The sequence below is a fragment of the Medicago truncatula genome, chromosome 4, assembly GCF_003473485.1.
Source record: "Medicago truncatula cultivar Jemalong A17 chromosome 4, MtrunA17r5.0-ANR, whole genome shotgun sequence".
NCBI lineage: Eukaryota > Viridiplantae > Streptophyta > Magnoliopsida > Fabales > Fabaceae > Medicago > Medicago truncatula.
In genome coordinates, this window is record NC_053045.1 from 37791784 (window position 1) to 37802400 (window position 10617).

The window sequence follows — 10617 nt, forward strand, 5'->3', positions numbered from 1 at the left end:
TTTTTTGACACTTTTTTGTGTGCAAAAGATTCGGTTGTTATGGGACGAAGAGAGTACCAAATTCATTGAAAAATCAAGCCGCATAATAAGACCTACCTGAGATTTCAAATAAAAAAAATATACAAGACCGACCTGAGTTTGATTGTTTGATGAAATAATTTTTTTTGAAACGGTTTACTTATTTTTTAACCAAATTCCAAACAAATTAAGGTCTTTTTATTTGAAAACTAGAGAGTTAACATCAAAAAATATAAGACGATACATCAAAGAATAAATACGAGCTAACTAAAGATGGATTACCATCACTAAAGCGTGAGGGGTCCTATTTGCTTGCATTCGACTAAGCTTGACATGAGAGTTTTAAAAAGATTAATTACATTCAAACAAAATGCTTCCAAATTCGGTAATGTCATTGTTGTCTCGTTGAAAACAATCCACCGCTTAGACAAAATCGATATTCTTCAATTGGAGATCAGACACCCACAATATAGCATCATATAGACACAATGCTTCCTCAACTTCCATCGAACACAATTCAAAGAGCCAAAGAGTCTTTACAAGCATAAAACAACCATTTTTATCACGAATACACATTGCAATCCCAATTTTGTTTCGGGGGGAGAAAACAGATATCTATATTACATTTGTACCTGCCCTGGGCCGGTTTCGTCCATCTATGAACAACATCCCTATTTGGTTACTCCTAAACTGTTTTACCCATGATGGGACAACACTCGACCCCTTGTCTTTGTTGGCTAACCTCCAGTATTCTAACATTTGGTATGCGCATTCAAAAATCTAAGAACTTGTCTCATCGACATGTTGCCAAAGTTTCAAATTTCTGCTCTTCCATATACTCCACAAAACAGTTGCAAATCGCTCAGTTTGGGATACATGAAAGTGTTGCAACAACACAAATATCACAACCTCTATATTATGGTTTTGTTGAAACGCATGACTTTATCATCCCACATATTAGCATCTTACCAAACATGTATCACATGTGGAAATTCAAATAAAATGCAAATGCTAACTTCGTAAGCATCGTCGCATCCGCACAATTCACTGACACGAAATGCTTATACTGCTCAGTCTAGCTCTTGTAAGAAATCAACCCCTACAAACTCTCCCAAAGGTTCTTGACGTTATGAGGGACTTTGAGTCACCAAATATCACACCACTGCCTTATCACTACAAATGGGATGTATGTGCAATACTCTTCATACATAATTTATAAACATGACAAACAAAATAGTGACCATCGTTTACGGTTGTCCACACCATTGACTAATTTGTTACTTGTTGGAATAACTGAGTACTTACAATTAACTTGGTTGGATATGGGTCGAACAATCGACTTATAAGATGTGAGTCATAAGTTTTACTCGAATTATCAATTAAATTATCAACCATGACATATTGGAAGTGTGCACTGATCGGACTTGATGGAGATATATATATACTCATGTCATTCACCAACCATGGCTCGCCAATAAGAGTAATAGTAGAACCATTACCGATGCACCAACGTGCACCACTTCTCACCATATTTTTGGCACTGAAAATGCTTCGTCATACATAGCTCGGGTTATGGTCAATTCTCGAACCAAGATAATTGCTATTTGGGAAGTATCTTGCTTTAAAGAGTTGTGACACAAGACTATGCTTATCCGTTTGTAATTTTCACCCTTGCTTACGAAGCATGGCTATATTAAAATATTTGAGATCCTTGAATCCCATACCACCATGGTTTTTGTGTATCGTTAGTTTATCCCACGACATCCAGTGCATGCCCATGTTTAGCAACCTACCATGTCCGTACCAGAATCCATTCAACATTTTTTCAGTCGCATCAATAAGGGAAGTTGGTAGGATAAAAATGCTCATAACATAGGACAATGCAAATTAAAGAACTTAGTTTATCATCACTTCTTGCCCAACCTTAAATAAACATTTTCTACTCAAAAAAATATTTTTTTTGGCCAAATTATGCCTTTTATATAGTGGAAGGTTTCTTGCTCTTTCCCACCACATATGGCAAGTTATGATATTTTCTCGTACCCATCGCTTCTCGACTCCAAGAATGTTTGTAATAGTTTGTCATACGATATGCTCCACATTGCTACCATAAAAGAATCTCAAACTTAAGGAGACTAATAGTCTACCCGAACACCAACTCATAAGTCATCAAAATATGTTTCATCATTTGCACCTCTTTTTCATTAGCCCTGAAAAATTAAAAGCAATCATCCGAAAAAAGGAGATGAAAAACAACTGGGGCATTATGGCAAATGCTAACACCATGAATATCTCTACGACCCTCTGCTTTAAGGAGTATGGCCTATAAGCCTTCAACACATAAAATAAATAGACACGGAGATAAATGATCCCCTTGACGCAACCTTGTTTCAGGAATAATAGGACCTATCAGCTTGTTATTTAGCATCACAAAGCAATCAACTCATTTAACACACATCCTTATCCATCTTACCCATTGTGGTGAGAATCTCGTCTTCAACATAACTTCCTTCAAGTAAAGCCATCTAAAACGGTTGTATACCTTACTTATATCTAGCTTCAGCGCCACATTACCATCATTCACTTTTCTTCTTCACTTTCATATGATGCACAACCTAAAAAATGTGGATGAAAATTTTTTCGAAGACTAAAAATCGAAGAAATTTTTTAAAAGGATTAAAATGAAAAGTTAATTTTTTTATAGGGACAAAAAACGTACTTAACTCTTAATTTTATTGTCATTATTTCTAAAACCAAGTTTCTGGTTTATTATGCCTTGACAACATTTTTTTTAAGAGATAGAAAACAATATATATTAACGATCCTCTCTTTAAAAGACAAGATGTGCCTTAAAAGGATTAAAAAGTATCAATAATACAAGTAAGCAAAGAAACTAACTATCACAAGTGAAGCTATACGCCCTCAAAAAGCTACTCCAACCCTAGTTCTTTGTTGCAAAATATTTAAACATTTAGCTCTTTTTAAATAATTCAGATACAAGTCGATCAAATTAATTAAAACAGTGAGCAAATATCATTTATGAGTATATGACCGCCACCAAATTACAAAGCTTCATAAAAAATATAACGGGACATCGTTCTAAATTATGAATGATGTGACATATATGAATGTTTGTGGTGTAGTTTAAATTGATTTTGTTATTAAAAATTATTGGGTCGTGTTAAGTTGTGTTTTAAAAACATATGTTAAGGAATCTAAAATGAATAAATTTGCATTGGAAAACATGATAATTTAACTTTTAAGAAGTTGATTGGATAATTTTTGATACATATATTTTATACTAATAAGTTTCTTAACACGTGCCTTTGAGAGAACAAGTGAGCATTTGCCAAAATTATTTGAACAAAATATAAATTACATATCGAACCTATTATGAGAGGATTGGCGCAACGACTGCAGCAGTGAAGGGAGGCGGACGCAATGTGGAAGCAACGGAAATGGAAAAGCGGCGATGAATGATATTTTGACATGACAGAATAAATATCCAACCGTTGATATCACTATCATCACTCTCACGCCACAGTCATCATTCAACATTCATCGTTTACGTTTACCATTTCCTTCTTCTGCGTGTGTAATCCACCACTACACTTTTACTAATCCCACGTCAACCTTCAGTCAACTTCCCTATGCTCATTTTTTCATAATTTTCATCATTTCTTGCAATATACCACTTAGGGAGGTTGGGGTTCAAACCCGAACCTTAATATATTATGTAGTGTCCGTATCAACTAAGTTAAATTCATGATGATTTCTTGCAATATAGTGGTATACTATACTACTATCACCGTCAAAAAATAAATAAAATTCTTTGTGATATTTTTTCTCTATACATAATATGTTATACTACTATCACCATCCAAAAAATAAATAAAAATCTATATGATATTTTTTCTCTGTACATAATTTTTGTTTAAAATTTATATTAGATATGCTTTTGATTTTTTTGAATGTATTATATTAATATTACTAATCTGTTTAAACTTGTAAGAAACGCTGTAAATTCATAAAATAAAATAAAATAAAAATCATTACCAAACCATTGTATATTTGTGTCATACAGATAGGAGCTCATATTCATATATTTAAACTAACAATTTAACATGGTCAATTATATAATAAGTTAAGGGTGGCATTTAGCTTGGACCTGTGTAAGCATTGGTCCATAATGAACCAATATTTATAACCATTGGATTATATGTATGCACAATAACATAATGCACCTCACACGTCTAATTATTTCCTTTATTTTTTCTAAACTATTTTCCTACCTTTTTTTTTTTTTTTTATGTAATTTCAACATTCAATCTTCAATTGTTTTCAATAAAAACTCATCGTTTTCGATCAATATTTAGAATTTAATAATTTAACATATCTTTTATATTATAATATTAAATTAATATTTACTCAAAAAAATTTATTTTCATTTACTTAAACATAGCAACGAGAAAGTTTGTTTTATAAAAAATACTAATGAACCGTTAGAGAATGTATTATTTATTATTATTGCTATTATTTTTTTTGAACAAGTTATTACTGCTATTATTAGTCTTTTGGAAAGGATAATATGACTATTCTAAAAAAACAATAAAAAAATAAATAATTGATAATGGTAACTAAATTAAACTTTCCAGGTAACATTAACATGTATTTTTTTCTTTCAAAAAAATAAAAATAACACGTACCCTTTCTCCTATTTGTAAAAAAAAAATATATTCTCCTTAAAAAAAAATTGTACGTTTTTGTAAAAATAAAATCAAATAATAATATGCAACTGTCCAACATTTACTGTAAAAAAAAGTGTAAACACCAACAAAAAAGGTTACTGTAACAAATTTGTCAAGAAAAAAAATTACCATAACAATATGTAATATTTTAAATTAAAATAATTATAAAGGGTAAAAATGAATTTTTTATAAAATGATAAAGGAAGATGGGTTAGATTGAGTGTTTATAGATCATGATAAAATTTTGGGGTTCATCTAATTTAACCGTTGAAAAAATTGGTCCATCATAAACCAATATTCTCATGGGTTCATTTTACAAGGAACCTAAGTTAACATATTTTTTTTTAGCAAAAAAGAATTAAACGTCCCTTTCCAAGTCAATGGCAGGATGATTAGACAAGAAATCAAAACCAACCTTACTTTGCTTATCTTAAAAACATCATAGGCCCACCAAATTTACCCGTAACTATCCACACTTACCCCTCTAGTTAATGAAGGTCCTCTCTTTCTAAAAAAAACAACCCTTTTTGACTTTTAAATTATAGTCCTTTATTTATATTTTCTTAAATGCGAAAAAAAAGAAATTTGATCTCCTATTCTGAAGTTGTTTTTTCGATGTGACTTATTCATTAACGATATCACAAAGCTTATATGTCCACATTGAAAAAAATGAAATTGAAGGACCAAAATTCTAGTTTTTAAAATGGGTTCATACGTTTTTTTTCTAAAAAATATAGGGGGACCAAAAGTGCATTCAAGATTTCTTTTATACTTGAGCATTTATAAATTGACTCTTATGCATCTCTCAAGTGAGAAATAATAACAATCAAGACTTATTCCACTAAATATGGTCAACTATTTGAATCAAATTACGCTATAATATTTTATCATAAATCAATAAATCATATTTTAATCTAACTCATTAATCTGTTGATAATTTTAAATAATTTTTCTTATTGTTTTTCTAGGTCTTTCTCCACCTCCAGTGATCTCACTATCCTCAATTTGATCTATTATTCTTACTACATACTCCTTTCGTCCCGTAATAGATGATCCATTTGAAAATGTGCAATTTTGATCTAACTTACTTTGACCATATTTTTCTACTAATATACAAAGATAAGTAATTTCATATTAGATGTCATTAGATTCGTCTCGATGAGTATTTTCAAAATATCAAATTTTCATAATTTTTTCTAATATATTATTCAAGATATTTAAGCTCAAAATTATGCATTGGTATGCGTAATAGGGTCAACTGTGTCATGTATTATGGGACGGAGAGAGTAATTTACGGAAAACACTTGGGTGACAATGGGGTGCCAATGTCATGGGACCTTGGCCAACCACAATGTCACAAGTGTACAAAAAGATAAAAAAATCATTGCAAATGAGAGAGAAGAAAACCATGATTTTTTTGTCTTTTTGTACACTTGTGACATTGTGGCTGACCAACATCGCATGACATTGGCACCCCCAACGTCATCCAAGTGCTACCCATAATTTACATGTCTTCTCTTTACATGTTAAAACTCCATAAGACTAGTTTCCATCATCTTTTCTGTTATAAGTTTTACCCAAACCATATCTATAATATTGTCATTTTCAATCATATCATGTCTAGTCTTACGACACATCCAATTCAACATCTCCATCTCCACTATACTTATTTTATATCGTGTTGGTTCTTCATAACTCAAACACTTAATTCCATACAATATTGTTAGGCTTACAACTGTCCGATAAAAATTTTCTTTCAGCTTAAATGGTACTTTCGTATTACATAAAACATCCAAGGATCGTCTCCACTTCAACCTCTTAATTTGAATTTGGTGATTTACACCTATTTATATTTCTTAATCGTTTTGTATCATGGATCCAAAGTATTTAGACCGTGTAACTTGTAGTATATGATCTCCAACTCTAACATCTAAGTTAATACTTCACCTTTGCTAAAATTACATTCAATATAATATGTCTAACTTTTACTTAGACGGAAGTCATACACTTATAAGACTTGTCTTCAAGTCTCCAACATCTTATTCAATTCATCCATCAACTCTACAATAGAACCATATCATTTACAAAAGGATACGTCTCGGTTCTAGCTCATGGATATATACATTTGGTAAGTACATTCAAAACTAAAATAAAAATATAATGGCTTATGTTTGACCCTCGATGCAATTCTATTTTTATGAAAAAACTATGACCCAATCTTGTATCTTAAACTTTTTCTTCTCTAGGGATTTCATAAAATCTTTATAAGCAATCTATCACATGTCTTCACCATATCAATAAAAATTAAGTGGAAGTCTTTTTAATCCATTTGATATCGCTCCATCACATGACGTAGTAAATAGATATAAGTAGATTGCTTCAATAGCCGACCTCCTAAATATAAAATCAAATTGGTTATAAGTAACTAAATCAGTCTTTGTTGAATAATTTTTTGAGCATTACTTTTTACACCCTAAGCCTTTCCTTGCGCACCCTATTCTTTTTTTCCAAAATTATCCTCGGAGCATTCCGGATTTCATAATATGGAATGGTGTTTCCTTTGTTATAGGGTGAAAAATGGAGTTACGGGTTTTTCCGGATTTTGTAATCCGGAAACTTCAAAAAATACAGCGCGTTACATGATGTTTTCGGATTACATAATCCGGAAACCCCATAAACACCCTCTTTCAAGGTAAAACAATTCGGATTATATAATCCGAACTGTATCAGCACAAATTCTAAACATGTTTGCAACTCTCATCCTTCTGTTTTGGGTCATTGTTACATGTTCTTAATCAAAAATTGGATTTTCGGGCTACTTGATCGGATTGCTCAAAAACTTGCCCAGACAATCAGAAAAAATTCAAGGACCATGACTCCCGTAGAAGGGACTTCCTACGGGACTCTGCCCCTCAAAATTCAAAATTCCATCGTTTAGACTCATTTTTCATTTTTTAAAATTTTTCATATTCTCAGAAAAATCCGAAAAAATTTGCATTAGTTTTATTTGTTTTTTAGAATTTTTTGGTGCTATTTTTATATTTTTATGATTTTATTTGACAGATTTTAAGCATTTTTTACTTAGTTTTTTTGTTGTTTTTAAAAGCAAAATTCAAAACTGTTAAAATGTAAGAGTCTGACAACTGATTATACATAAGGATTGTCCGGATTATAAAATCCAAAATAGTAAACATGAATCCGGATTTAAAATCCAGAAAGCACAAAGGCATTTTTGGAAAAATTACAGGGCACGAAAGAAAGTCATAGGGTGGGAAAAGTAATAGTCTAATTTTTTCATAAACTCATGGTATGACTCATAAGTTTAATTCTTCTATAAATTGTGCAATTATGTATAGTCTCCTTATTCTTATAGATTGAAATTAAAGTGTTTCTTTTTCGCTCATCCAACATTTTTTTACCTAAAAATTTAGTTAAATGGTTGGTGAGTCACCAAATACTTTTAACTCCAATACTTTTTCATATTTCAATAGGTATTTTGTCTGACCCAATTGCATTGGACAACATTTTTTAAAATGTAGGTCAAATACATCTTCTGGCCTTTAAATTTGAAAAATATATCGAATTAGTCATTAAGTTTTTTAAGTTTCAAATAGGTCCTTTAAATTATTAATTTAATACACAATTACTCTTTTAAAACCAATTTAAAATTCAAAAACTTGAAAAACTTCAAATAGGTGGATTAAATTGAAAACTTAAATGACTTATTTAAAACTTAAAAAAACTTAAATGACATATTTAAAACTTAAAAAACTATCATGTATTTTTGTTAAACTTAAAAGACCAAAATAGGTGTTTGGTCTAAAATATAAATGTATTTTCATTTTTCAATCATAAATAATAAATCAATTGAAGATATTTTATGTAGATAATAAAAATTATAGATGCATTGAAATATTAATCATTAATTTCATTACCCTAGTGGAAACTCACTTTGAAGAAGTCAAATTAAATCTTTATAGATAGATCAATGAACTCGTGCACTTTGAACACAATTAATACAATAAAATGGGGGACGGGTTAATTTGGATTTGCACGTTTGTTTGAATTTCATCTTTGCAATGTTTGAGATGAAACTGGAGTCACTAATGTTGAAATATCCTAAATTCACGTTATGTGTGCTTAAACTAATATTGATGGTCCTCGTGAGCTCGACTCAGTTAGTATGGATAACGCATAATGTATGCAAGGTTCGAGGTGCAAACCCTAGCCACCACAAAAAAAAAAATTAATATTGATGGTGTACGGGTGTGTAGGGGAGCTCCTACAGACACCCACATTTTATTTAGTAACCATTAATGGAGAAGCTAATAACATGAAAAATATTCTAAAAATCTAAAGTTTTCTTTAGCCGAAATGCGGAAGTGGAAGTCAAAACAAATATATATAGAAAATATTCTTCAAGTTAGAATTGCAATGGGCAGTGATAAATATTTAGGACTATCGTCAATGATTGAAAGAAGCAAAAAGGATTTATTCAAATCTATCATGAAGAGAGTTTTGCAAGAGCATCTTTCTCACCCCTTCCCCGATAAGGGATGTGTTAGAGAAAATGATGAATTCTTTTTGATGATTCGGTGGAAGTCTTTGGTGTCTTGAATTCTTCAAGCACGTTACAATTCATGTGATGTTTTGGATACGCTATCAAATCATGTCACAATTCAGTCGGAATCTTTTATTTTGCGAAGAGTGTAGCTCAAGCTACTAATCGACCAACTCAGAATTCGAGCTTGTCGTGAAGTAGCTTTTATTACGTTGGACCAGAAAGTGTGAGATGAGGGGCATTAAATCTTTTTCTCAGTCCTCAACCTGTGGCTAATGCTCTAAACTAATACCCATCTTTTTCTTGCAGTTACGGTCAATGAGAAGATATGGAGGCCAAATAAGTTTGGTGAGTATATAGTGTGTGATTTACAAATAATTTCTGCTTAAATGAAGTATTGATAGAGTTAAAGTTAAGAGTGTAAGGAAATTGGTAGCTGATTTGGAATTTAACAGTAGCTCCAAAAGTTCTTATTTGTGTTTGGAGAGTAGCACAATGCCATGGTGTTGGGGCAAATCCGAGATAGCAAATCATATATTATTTTTTCTGTTATAAAAGTAAACAAACTTGGAAGAAACTTAATTTGTAGAAATATTTTGATCTTTTCTAGTTGTAGTAGCTTAATATCATGCAACATTTGTTTAGCATTATATGTGGCTGCACTGAATATTGAGGAAAGATGGATGTTAAATGAATGGGGAGAGGTGCATCATGGAAACGGTGACACCAGAAAACTTGGGATCGACAACAGTGGCTACGACCTCCGTTTGGTTTTATTAAGTGTAACATTGACGCATCTTTCTCGTAGCAACACAACAAGGTTGAGATTAGAATTTTGACAAAAAAAAAAGGTTGAGATTAAAATATGCATTTGTGATATTTGGAATGTTAATTGGATTAAAACATTGTGGTTTCGGTCAATCATAGATGTCAAAGTTGGTGAGACTATGCTTTTGCTATAATCTTTAGAGTGGGTGAGGGACTTGGAGTTTAAGCACATTGTTTTTTCAATGACGGCACTGAATTAAGATTTACATAATAGTTTACTTTCTTTCTATAGTAATTTTTGTGTCCGAGTTTTTTAGAAGAGAGACTAAACCAATTTTTTATTTTATTTTTGGGGAGTGGTTATGTTATGGTGCATAAGGATTTCCTTATGCACCGTGCATAATTGCTTCATACACCTCAACCCATTTTGCCATACACCTCCCAAACACATCTTTATTTTCATTTCTGTCCAAAACCAAACGATGTGTTCATCATCATCATTGTGTGCATCACACAACCACC